The 12531-nt window shown below is 43.5% G+C and overlaps 1 protein-coding gene across 2 annotated transcripts in view; it reads left to right on the top strand.

The window, feature by feature from the left end:
• The window catches only part of LOC138560842 (zinc finger protein 585A-like), a 332450-nt gene that overhangs the window by 284954 nt on the left and 34965 nt on the right, over window positions 1-12531 (top strand). The gene's annotated exons all lie outside the window — the stretch shown is intronic.

Here is a 12531-nt window from a genome sequence, read left to right as displayed (position 1 = left end):
CTCTTGTCAGTGTCTACTTGTGATACCATGCCTTGCCTACAATGGGACGGGAGCAAGCTACGACCATCAAATAATAATAACGCAGTCCTAGTGGAGTCTCTGTCAAAATAAAAGCACCTATACTAATAAACATATTGCCAATCATTGCTCTAATAAGAAATGGTGTGGGATATCAATTTATGCAAACATGAAAAGTGTTCAAGAAATGATATGTCAGGATAGTTGAGCAGTTGGCTTCCCTTCCCCACATTTTCAGCACGGGGCAAGGTGGCACACTCGAGCTTTGCACACACTCTGGCTTCTCTACCACGAGGAGGCAGTTCAACACATATGTATCTGGGCCTTCTGCGGCCAAGTCTCTTTACCAAAACAAAAAGGGGAAGGTGTAGTTCCAGTTTACTGCTCGTTCTCCAGCTCTGCTCTCCAATCAGATCACATTCCGTCCAGATTCACAAAAAGTACTGCCTGCCCCTTCCAAGCAGCTGGCCTCTTTATAGCATTAGCACGTTTGTTTACCAGAAGCCTGAAGCTTTTTAATCTATAAAAACCTGAAGATTTTATCTGTCGAAACGCGTGAAGCTTTTTTTTTCTCCATTCCTATCAGTTGTAATTCCTTACCTGAAGTCCTGTGGGGTCAGCACTAATTTCCCAAGGGAACACATAGGTGCAAGTGATGATATCACCCAGACTCCGAAGTGGGACTGGATGGCGGCACTGGAATGAAACAGCCCCTCCACCCAAGCCCCCCCCAAAGAGAAGGGTTCTGTGTGCTGTACCTTCTTGTGGTGGAATCAAACAGTAATATAGTCCGTAATCCCTATCTGTGAATTGCACTGACTTCATAGAGGGGAGAAAGAGGTAAAAGCAATGAGCATGTAACCCAGGCTCCAACTCTCTTCTTCCCCACTTTCCCCTTGTTTCTTTCCCCTCCCATCACTGATCTTTACCTGGCGTTTTTGAAAGGGGATCACAACGCGGTTTGATAGGTTAATGATGAAAAGTTCACTGGTTGCATACAGGTGGGCCAGCCGCGATGATGGTGCCACTCTTCAATAGCTTCGCTAAATCATCACCCTTTCATAAGCTCAGTGTTACTTCACATCGAGCGTTGTTTAACAGATAAAATTTAGCCCAAAGGTCCACTGCACTTCAAGCACTCAACAGGTCTCTAGCGTAGTTTACCAGATAAGAAGGTAGTGCGCTAGTGTCCAACGCACTCCAGCACGCAACAGGTCTTTCAGATCTTACAATGGATTCAGCTTGCATGGCCATGCCGCGCCATAACACTTACCTGCTTCTTTTCTTCTTTCAGGTTCGGAAACTGTGCAGAGGGCAGGGGTTCATCCTGAAGCCAGACGGGAGTCCAACGAATGAAAAACTTCCAGGAAGAAACAAGGAGACAACGACATATGAAGAAAACGCGCCACCTTTCCGGGTGTCTAACAGGTAAGCGTTACTCACTTGAACTGCAAACGCTGAGCACGGGTTGCATCATGGCATGGCCTTTTATAGGCTTTGTTTCCCAAGATGATGGCGGCTGGGCATTCTGGGAAAGATAGTTTGATTTCTGTGCACAGACCGCAGAAGTCCAAGACAAACCATGCACACAGAGCCCCTTTGCCTCCAAGTGTGGTATGGCTTAATATATACACAATAGGGCTTCCTTTGTGAATAAGGAGTGTACTGTGCCTCCTCTTCCTGGTGTTATATGTGGGCTGGGGTCAGTGTTATGGAGAACCTGCCCCTCTTTTGCTGCTCAATCCTGACATCACTGAACAATCTCCCTCATATCCAGCCTAGCCCAGAAGCCTGGTAGACAATTGTAGTCGTTCAGTACTTAGTTATTGTTATCAGAACATTGGCTACTATTAACCAGGCTCACCAATCCCGTCTTGACTGTTTATTAGGACATATGAAACACTGATTTATTTCCATTTCACAGTATTGGTTGGAACAAACGCTTACAGGGCCTATAGGTGGAATCTTAAATGTGAACGATTCTTGCAGCAAAAATGAGGCCCAACACAAAATGTTGTGTGTACGACCTTCTTGGCAGAGCAATAGACATGACCTTCACAGATCCAGGCATTTATTGGAATTTTCTGCCTCTTGCTTGTCACAATTAATAGTACGCCTGTCAGATGGCGCGTTTTGCTTGCTGCCTTGCTTAGCTAAAAAGCCATTATAAAATATTAAGATCTGCATGTGCCCGAAGTTGTAAATATCTTTTGCACTTGTCAGGTCTCAGGGCATTGTTGATAAATTATTCAAAATGTCAAATTGCCATTGATTTTCTCCAATACCATTCTTGGCTTAGTACAATAGAAAGTCACACGTTACATTTGCTGCATCTTGAGCTGCTATTATTGAAGTGGTCAATAGAGAGGGGCGCCTGCTACCTTTTTTGTAATCATGCATAACAAATTATGACATTGAGTACAGGACCAATTTACAGGGGAAGTGATGGCTGGTTATGGAGACCTATCTTACTAAAGAAGAGTCTATTGGGAAGGGGATTGGCCACGTCAGCTCAAGCATCTCCAAGCTTAATGTCAGTATGAGGACAGTCCTTGACCGCACCAAACGCCTGGCCACATTTATATTGTAAGTTATGAAGAGCAGGTCAGATAGTCTTTCAGAGCCTGGCTTTTGCATTCCGGAGGTATCCATTCTCCCCAAGGACTGGTAGTTCTTCTTTTTAGAAAGTGGGAAAGGTGGGCTGGGCTTTAGTTGGGTGTACAAAAACAGTGATAAAATGGTAGGCGGATGGATATTCTAAGGGACCAGCAGATATAAGATATCTGGGGGACCAATATGGCAGACGAGGTGAAGGAATGGGTGCTTACATACTGGATGCGGAATGCTAGTGGGCTCAATGAGAAGATGGAGAGGGGCAGTCCTACACATCACATACAAAACACATTTCATATTTGTTAAAGAAACACGTGATGTCTAAAAATGCCCATCCCTTCAGGTGGAAACAGTCGACAGGGATCCAGTGGAAGCACATCCAGAAATGACAAAAGATCATGGAACAGTACTAAGGTGGGATAAGGGGAGGAGGTTTAATCTTCAATCTAAAATAATGTCCCTCAGCTGGTTGATGTGTGGAGGTAGATATCCAAAGAAGACCATGTGCTGGTCCCTCTCTTACTTAATTGAATGCCTTGAGGACTGCTTGGGAGTATGGGTTGCTCCAGAGGATCTTTTGTCTAGCCATAATAGCTGGGCCCTGGGTTCCTTGTGCTCTGCATCCCTGTGCCTTCCTGCTGGTGGAGACACTATTCTAGATGTGTGCTGGGTGCTCTGAATCCCTGTGCCTTCCTGCTGGTAAAGACCCTGTCCTAGATGTCCTAGATGTGCTCTGAATCCCTGTGAATTCCTGCTGGTGGAGACCCTGTCCTAGACATGCCCTGGGTGCTCTGCATCCCTCCATGTACCTAGGTGGAGACCCTGTCTTAGATGTTCCCTGGGTGCTCTGCATCCCTGTGCCTTCCTGCAGGTGGAGACCCTGTCCTAGATGTGCTCTGTATCCCTGTGCCTTCCTGCTAGTGGAGAATTTTGTCCTAGATGTGCACTTGGTGCTCTGCATCCCTGTGCCTTCCTGCTGTTGGGAAATCTGTCCTAGATGTGCCCTTGGTGCTCTGCATCCCTGTTCCTTCCTGCTGATGGAGACCCGTCCTAGATGTGCCCTGGGTGCTCTGCATACCTGTGCCTTCCTGCTGGTGGAGAGCCTGTCCTAGATGTGCCCTGGGTGCTCTGCATCCCTGTGCCTACTTGCTGGTGGAGAGCCTGTCCTAGATGTGCCCTGGATCCCTGTGCCTTCCTGCTGGTGGAGAGCCTGTCCTAGATCTGCCCTGGGTGGTCTGCATCTCTGTGCCTTCCTGCTGGCGGAGAGCCTGTTCTAGATGTGCCCTGGGTGCTCTGCATCCCACCCTGTGCCTTCCTGCCGGTGGAGAGACTGTCCTAGATGTGCCCTGGGTGCTCCGCATCTCTGTGCCTTTCTGATGATAGAGACCCTGTCCTAGATATGCCCTGGATCCCTGTGCCATCCTGCTGTTGGAGACCGTGTCCTAGATGTTCCCTGGATCCCTGTGCCTTCCTGCTGGTGGAGACCCTGTCCTAAATGTGCCCTGGGTGCTCTGCATCCCTCCTTGTGCCTTCTTGCAGGTGGGTATTTCTTCAAGGTGGCTCCTCTTGAGCTTCTGTGATTTTCTACTGAGCTACTGACTATTTCTTAAAACCTTTTCTAAGAAGCAAGCATCAGAACTTTGCACTGGCCCATTGACTTTGGCTGTCCTGGCTCCCTAAAGGCCCCTGTCTGATCCTAATGGCTTTGGCAGTGCTTGTTCCCTTAGAGGTTAATTGTTGGACACTATTATTGCTGGGATGATGAAAGACTGCCTACATCCCTCTGGAAGAATCTACTATTTCATCACTTACAAAGTATGTTCTGACTTTTCCTTTTCCCTAACTTTTTTTGTTTTTTTATTTTTTTTATTAGTCATGGTTTAAACAAGTCAAATCTTACACTATATACACATACGATTTCATAGAATTAATAAAAGTTGAATATAAATAAAGTACAAGAAAAACAAAACATTTGTGACATTTCTTATCAGGGGGAAGAGTCCCCTAGTCTTAATCAAATGAGCCACAGTTTATGTGAACTGAGTCCTCTACTGACAGAGTTGTAAATGGTGTCAGGAACCTTTCCAACCACCTACTTCTTTGTTCACACAGAGACGGACATATTAATGTTAGTTGGAAAAGGGTTTCTCGAGACACGTTGCAGTGTCTGCATCAACGTTTCTCCTGTGTTTGGTTTTTAATTCTTACTTCGTAGCCTTATCTTGTTGGCAGAAGGTTCATGTGAAATCTCATAAATTGATTTCTTAGTGGACAGCTTGGGAATCTTCTGAGATATTGGGGGATGGTTCGTCTTGCTCTACACTCCAAGTTTACAACCATAGAGATTCTTTTTGGTCTTGTTTTCACAGGTGTCAATCCAATCTTGGTCGCATAGCCTGCATTTCACTTTTCCCGATGAAGATTTAAAAAAACCTTCCGAAGAACCCAGATGATGGTGTATTGCAACACAGATCTGCTTCCATTCGTGAAGCACTGGTTCCAAGGTCGACTGGAATGCAATATTCACACCCCCTTCTGGGTCGCCCAGTAGGCATTTCCTATTAAAGGCCCAGGATTTCCATACTGTGATGGCATATAGAGATGTGAGTCGGTATGCTCGGATTGAATTATCTGAATGGGTATGCTCTGCGGAAGGTGGAGGACCCTTCTCCAAAAGATACCCTCAATTTTGTGCCAGGCCAAAGCCGACAATGTAAATGAGGTCTCTGCTCTGTATGTGAGAATGGGGGCGACCTTAAGACAATAAAATTCAATGATTGGCTTCAGTGAGAATTTGCAGTATTTGGCTGCCAGTAGACAAGCCTGTGAAGCCAGGTTTCGGGTCTTACTTCGAAGCGTGACCTCCCTTTGAGCATCAGCTGCACTGTTAATGATCATTCCCAGACACGGAATAGATGAGACGGCAATTCGTTTTTCTCCTTTCAGGAACCAAGTAGCACTTTGCGAATATTTGTTTTTCCTCCCAACGTTGGTATTCTCGATTTGGACACATTAAAGGCATAGTCCAGTAAAAAAATGTATTGTCCCTATGGGTCGGCCATGTTTTTTAAGCCTAAGTGGCTCGATTTTAGAAAACTTTCCTATGGACCTTACCCGAGTTTTCGTCCATTAAATGCACACGAAAACAGGCACCAGGGAGCCGCCATTTTGTGATAATCCTATCACTTGCCGCATCGCCATGGCTGACCTGCTTCTGCGGCACTAAATCAATTCCCCGGCCCCTGAGCCTGACATTATCAAAACATTCATATTTCCCGCCTCTCTCTGTGACGTTACTGTGCTGCGTAGGCAAACGCGCCTAGTCGTCTTCTACGCGACTCCACACAGAACCCGGAAACCAACACAGACCATCTCAAAACACAGCGCGCCACAATTCAGAATATGAAACTTACTTTAAAATCAAACAGCAACACAGTATATTTGGTAAAGTACATTTATTTGACATTAAATGTTTAGAGAATATTCAGCAATTGCCATATGAACTCCGAAAGCCATTTATTTTCTTTTATCTGAATCCGCAATGGTACACAGGGTGTTGCTTTTCGTTAAAAGAAGCACTTTGGAAGCACGGTGAACCGCAAGGCTGTTCCATCAACTAGGCACTAGTCCATCGTAAAGGTTGATATGTTGCCTCTAGCTACTCTAGTACAGCGTAAGGGGATGTGGGCTCTTGGCGATCGTCCCATAAAATTGTCAGTGTGCTCCAGTTGTTCACACGAAGCTGCAGGTGTCTGATGAAAAAACCGTCTGCCGGTGTCTCAAACCAATGACAGTAGCAGAAGGGGAGCAAATACCTGTTATGAAAACAAAAAAAATATAATTAGTCCCGCCAGCCGATCTTCATTAATATTACTCATTTTATTTATTACGGCCGATCAGAAACTATTTGCTTGCAAGGATAGTTCAATGGAGTATGTTCGACTCTAAAATCAATGCGAAAAGTAACAAAATAAATCGAGGCCAACACACAATGAGAAACGACAGTTAGTCTACATGCGTGTGGAATGATTTGATGTATGATATGGCATTTGTAACGCGCCTATACACAAGTGTTTCAAGGCGCGACGAGGCAGGGGGGGGAACAAGGGCAGACAGACAACGATCCTACCAGGCCAGGTGTCTTTCAGATTGTGCATGGGGAAGGGAAGAGGGGGGTAAAAGTGCTGGACATGGTTAGTAGAATACAAGATAAATAATAGGGCCAGCTGGTGGCAAGTGCAAGGTAAATGCCGGGAGAAAGGGCCTAAAGGATACAGAGACAGTCCCGTAGTGCAGGTAGGCAGTGCAGGGAAAAGTAGCTGGGCCAAGGACCGAGATCGGTGAGACCAGTGAACCTGCATGCCCATGTGCCCACTACGAACACGTTTTCCTTGCTTTTCCTAGCTCTTCGTTCATTCATTTATTCATGCATCCATTCATTAATTCTTCATTCCGGTATAAAAGCTTCTAAAGATTTACTCACATTATATTTTAAATTTCCATTGAGTCTCTTCGTAATGCAGTCTGTAAAACGGACCGTGCTCTTGACAACGATTTTTCGTATACTGAACTAAAATGAAACTCGGTCTAGTTTCTGAATTTTCTGCCTTATCGTCTCTTACGTTATTGCGCACCCCCTTCAAATGAAGTCCTTTCGGCATGGTCCCTGTCTGAAGGTAAAAAAACAATAGACGCTTAAACTTCCAGTGCGACTTGTGGGCCTCTTCTGGGCGCGAGCTGAAAATAAAAGCCGCTGTCCTTCGCATTCTTTATTTGCAACATCCCCTAGTAAAGGCATCTGTGAGAACTTTGAAGTTTAGAATCCCTCTATGTAGTGCGCCTCAATGTGCAAATGCGAATTGGCTTCTCTCCCAAATGCCACGGCCCGCTTGGCACGTTCTAAGGCCCCCAATTTTGTCCCCATTGTCTGCGAGCTTTGCAGCCCAAATGGAGACATTTAATTTTTGGCGGAAGGTCAGGGAAAGTATAAAGTACCACAGGAGTTGAGTTAAAAGTGAGATTTATTGTTTGTTTGTTTGTTTTATTATTTGCAATACGCAAGCTTTCCCTCCGTTAACAGTGCGCAGCATTTACATTTCCATGAGATGAGACATGAGAAAAATATATACATACACATATATGAAGTGAATAGAGAGAGTTCAAAGATGACACCCAGTTTGTTCGCCACCCATGACGGTGAAGGTAGGGGTTAGGGTTACAGGTACACTGTACAATAACATTTATTTACAAAAAGACAATCGTATTGCAATTATTTAAACCGGGATTTGTACTTCACAACCAGCTGTGCTTCTGGTGGACATGGCACAGTTGCAATGTTCGGTGGCAATGGATCACTGCTCTGCACAGAAGCGTCCAAAATTCCATATCTCTGCTTCTCTAACACAGCAACAATAAGGCCTTTCACAAAGTCGAACTGCATTTCATCATAGACTGGTTTGATGACCCATTGCTTACTTCGTTTTGAAAACACCTTAGTGTAGCGAGGCATCCTTACTTTACCCCTAGTCCTAGATTGTTCACGTCCGACATTGCTGTTATGGGACAAGACTGCTAGTAGAGTGCGATGTTTCATGCCCCGAAAGCTAAAATGCAAGCACTTTGGCCTGTACTTTAGGCACATATTGTGGAACACCTCCAAATCTCCTGTGTGACAGAATTCTGTCAGTCCTCTCAAATCTCTTGATAGAGTTTTGTCGAAAACAATCTTCTCAATGGCTTTGTGTGTCGGTGAAGATGGAATCAACCACTTCTTCTTCCGTGCCTCCTCTGGGGACAAAGGGCCATGTTCACATTGGCGGAAATGTAGGTTTTCTGACCAGTGGTGAACGTTGGTACAGTGGTGCATCAGTGACCGCCATTTTTCAAGTAGTATTTCCACTGACCCTTCACAAGTTTTTGAGCTCCACCAAAGATGGTTGGTGATAGACTGGGACCACTGCAAAATACTTTCAAAACCTTTTTTTTTTCCTGCAGCTGAGATTTTCTTACTGATTGATTTAGCAAGATGCCATACGTCAAATTGATGTTTAATATGTGGGAACTGCTCTCTCATTGTCTTGGCAATTGAAACGTGTCTGTCCGTGGCTATGAGGTCGATGTGCATTCCCCTTGATTGTAGATATTCCACTGATTTTATAAATCCTAGTTTCTCCATGGCCACTGAGGATGTACATTGCGTTACCTGCACGACCACCGAACTCACAATTTTCTTACTATCCATGTCCTGAAAGTGGTAGGTGCAGTACTTGGCAGAAAATCCAGGGCTGTCACACTGTCCATCGCCGGCTAGCCTGAAAAGTTTCCCTTCGAATGTACTTACTAGAGACAATTGTTCAATTTTCCAAACATCACTAATGGCCGGAAACAGATAATCACGTTGGTATATGTAGTACAGCGATTTAGAAATGAAATGGAGTCCCACAAACTGAAAGAAAGCCTCTAACTTTCTAAAACTGGAGCCACTAAAAAGTGATGCAGCTGCACACAGTAGATTGCCTGCTGGCATTTTCCCCAGCATCATTTGTGCAGACCATGAGAACCTATGATTTAATCTACAGGCGGCATTTATTTTGACGTTACTGCCTTTTATTTGACGAGTCACATTAATCAATGGCTTCCCACATACTTTCCCTCAAACGGAATGCACACATTTCAGCATAATTATAATTTCCATCAAACAACTGTTGAATACAATGTATTTGCCCTCTTTCATTAGACTGTCATCCTGCGTCAACGTTGTTTCGGCCTGTGACGTTGCAGAGATTTCAACACATTGGAAAGTAATATCACTGATATCAAGTTCTGATGCGTCTATGGATGCTGCGGCTGGTTCATTCTCTGTCATTTCGACATCTGTTACTTCAACATTGATGGGAGAACAGAAAAATGTCGACAGGTTTTTGGGTGGCAATTTTTTGGCGGGTGTAGATTGTGTGAATTGATCTGCAACTACTTCAGAGCTATCTTCAAAACATTCAATATCATCTTCTTGTGGTGGTGCGGTCGCACTGTAGCAATGGTCGAATGCAAATTTGATGTATTCTCCAAACACAGTTAATTCATGTTCTGGCCACTGGACATGAGCATCTCGAGCCTGAACATGCCTTGCCTCAATTAATAGTTCCTCCATAGTGTACATGGTCTGGCAAGCAACATCTCTCATTCGCTTCACTGTCTGTGTATGTATAGTTCTGACACCCACGGGTAACTAGAGGAGAGATTGGAAAAGGGATGTTCAGTTTAAACACAAGATAAAGTGTAGTCCAATTGACTGGAAAAAAACATAAAATAGTCCCCAGCACAAACATTTTTTTAAAGTTATGAACTGTTTGTAACTAACCTTTTTTTGGTTTTTTTTCTTTGCAACTTTTTTGACACAACATCTGCACGCTGTAGCTCCGATTAATTTCCGCATGTCCTCCCTTCCTCTTGCGCTGCAACGACTATATTTTCTGTATCCGCATAGACAGTACGGAATGAGGCTCCATCGTCTCCCTGAAACATAGTACTTACATTACTATGTAATGTATCAAAATATTGTTAGCATAAAACACACGTGAGGACGAACACACAGGTACATCTCAATAGCCAAACACGATTTAAACATTGTGTGCAACAATCAAACGACAAGTATTCGACCAGTGATGATCTATTTCGATGGAGCTGTCAGTATCCATACCTCTGGCTCTGCATCGACTGCCATGAATGGTTGTATTGGAGAAGAGGCATCAGCATCTCCCTGAAACACAGTACTTGCATTAGTATGGTTTTCAATATTGGAAACATAACACACACTTGGGGTCGACGGCACAGGTACATATAAAGAGATAACCACAAATGATGCATTGTCTAAAACAATCAAGGAAAATATAAATATGCAGATTTAATCGACTTATTTCTCAGATTCCTTTACATCTGCATCATCAAAACGGGATGTTGTGATTGTAGTGGAAGCTCTGCCATCTCCCTGAAACACAGTACTTGCATTAGTATGGTTTTCAATATTGGAAACATAACACACACTTGGGGTCGAAGGCACAGGACCATATAAAGAGATAACCACAAATGATGCATTGTGTAAAAGAATCAAGGAAAATCTAAATATGATCACATTTCATCGACTTATTTCTCCGATTTATTTACATCTGCATCATCTAAATGGGATGTTGTGATTGTAGTGGAAGCTCTGTCGTCTCCCTGAAACATAGCACTTGCGTTAATAGGGAAGAAAGTATAGCAAATGGAATCACGTTATATGATCACGCATGATGGAGCTGTCATTATCCATACCTCGTGCTGCTGAAGAATATCTATGGATGTTGCAAATGTAGTGCGCACTTCCGAAAGCTGTTGCTCCGATTCGTATACGCATGGTCCCGCTTCCACTTCCCCTGGAATTACTTCAATGTCAGGCTCTGCATCAAGTGCAGGGGTTGACGCTTCATCAACGGCCTGAAACATAGTACTTGCATTAGTGAGGATTACAATAGTGAAAACATAACACACACCTGGGGTCGACAGCACAGGTACATATCAATGGCTAACCACGAATGAAACATTGTGTAGAACAATCAAACGACAAGAATTCCAGCTCTGATGATGACGCTCGTTGGAGCTGTCAGTAGCCATACCTCCTGCTGGTGAAGAACATCTAGAAATGTTGTAGATGTGGCGGACGCTTCAGCATCTCCCTGAAAGACAGTACTTGCATTAGTATGGATAACACTAATTATAACTGAAAACAAACACTAGTGGACGATAACTAAGGTGTATATCAATTGGAAAGCACTAACCAAACATTCGGTAAAATAATTACACGATAGAATAAAACTATTACTTGACATGCATAAAACAAGTCTGTAGCGGATTAGCCTAGTAAGATTACCTGATACACGCTACAAGTGGTTGATAACTGCGACCACGTCAAGGATGTAGAATGTTCTTGCTTCAGATTCAAGGGATAGTCACGAAGTTGCAAAGGTAAATTAATGATTGATAATGAAATTCCAATATTAAAAATAGCCATGTAAGGCGACCGAATACTTGAAAAATACTCAATACAGCACATTTCTCTGTTCCCATATATATACATTGCGTTTGTGGGTTATGAAATCGAAAAAAGAATATATTGATGAATGTCATTATTAAAAAAAACTATAAACTCATATCAATATCAAAATTATTTCAAGGGATAGAACACCTACAATATCAATTACTCCATTCGGGTACCTACACACTACCGCAAGGCCTAAAGCTAAATGTGGACGAATATAGTGGGAATAGCGTTTTCGAGCAATTTCCGTGTCGCTCGCCGTTTATTCTTCTTTGTTACCCAAGATGTTGTGTACATGTCCAAGGAAAAGTGCCGGCTGTAGATGCGGTATCGATCAGCCTTCTTGTCCTGTAAAACTTGTTGGACTCTACTTTCCAGCTCATCCAGTGGATATGCGCAATGTCTGACCCATTCTCTTATTCGATCAACAGTTTTCGGGAATACATGCATTGTAGTACCTTCAGATTTCGCATGGGTCTTCGAAGGGCAACCGCTAATCGAACAGGCAGGCATTGTTGATAAATCTGAAAAGTAAATATCAACATTATTATACAATCTTCAAGAATAAAGATTTGATACAAAAGTAAATGAATCATACAATGATCAATGCAAGGTTTGTTTTGGTCGCAGGAACTATACCAGTTCATTATGTGCGGCTTAGTATTTGCATAAGTTGCAGAAATGTATAAATGATGTGACTAAAATCTGAACATGTGACTGGTCCCTTGGATGTTCTGTCTTGCACGAGAAGGAAACATGCTTACATTATAGACTGGACCCCCGAAGGATGCAATTCGATGACAACAGACGCAGATGAAAATAAATAG

Source organism: Ambystoma mexicanum, unplaced genomic scaffold (assembly GCF_040938575.1).
Source record: "Ambystoma mexicanum isolate Mex_15411 unplaced genomic scaffold, UKY_AmexF1_1 Mex_scaf49, whole genome shotgun sequence".
Classification (NCBI taxonomy): domain Eukaryota; kingdom Metazoa; phylum Chordata; class Amphibia; order Caudata; family Ambystomatidae; genus Ambystoma; species Ambystoma mexicanum.
This window is presented reverse-complemented; position numbering and strand designations above follow the sequence as displayed.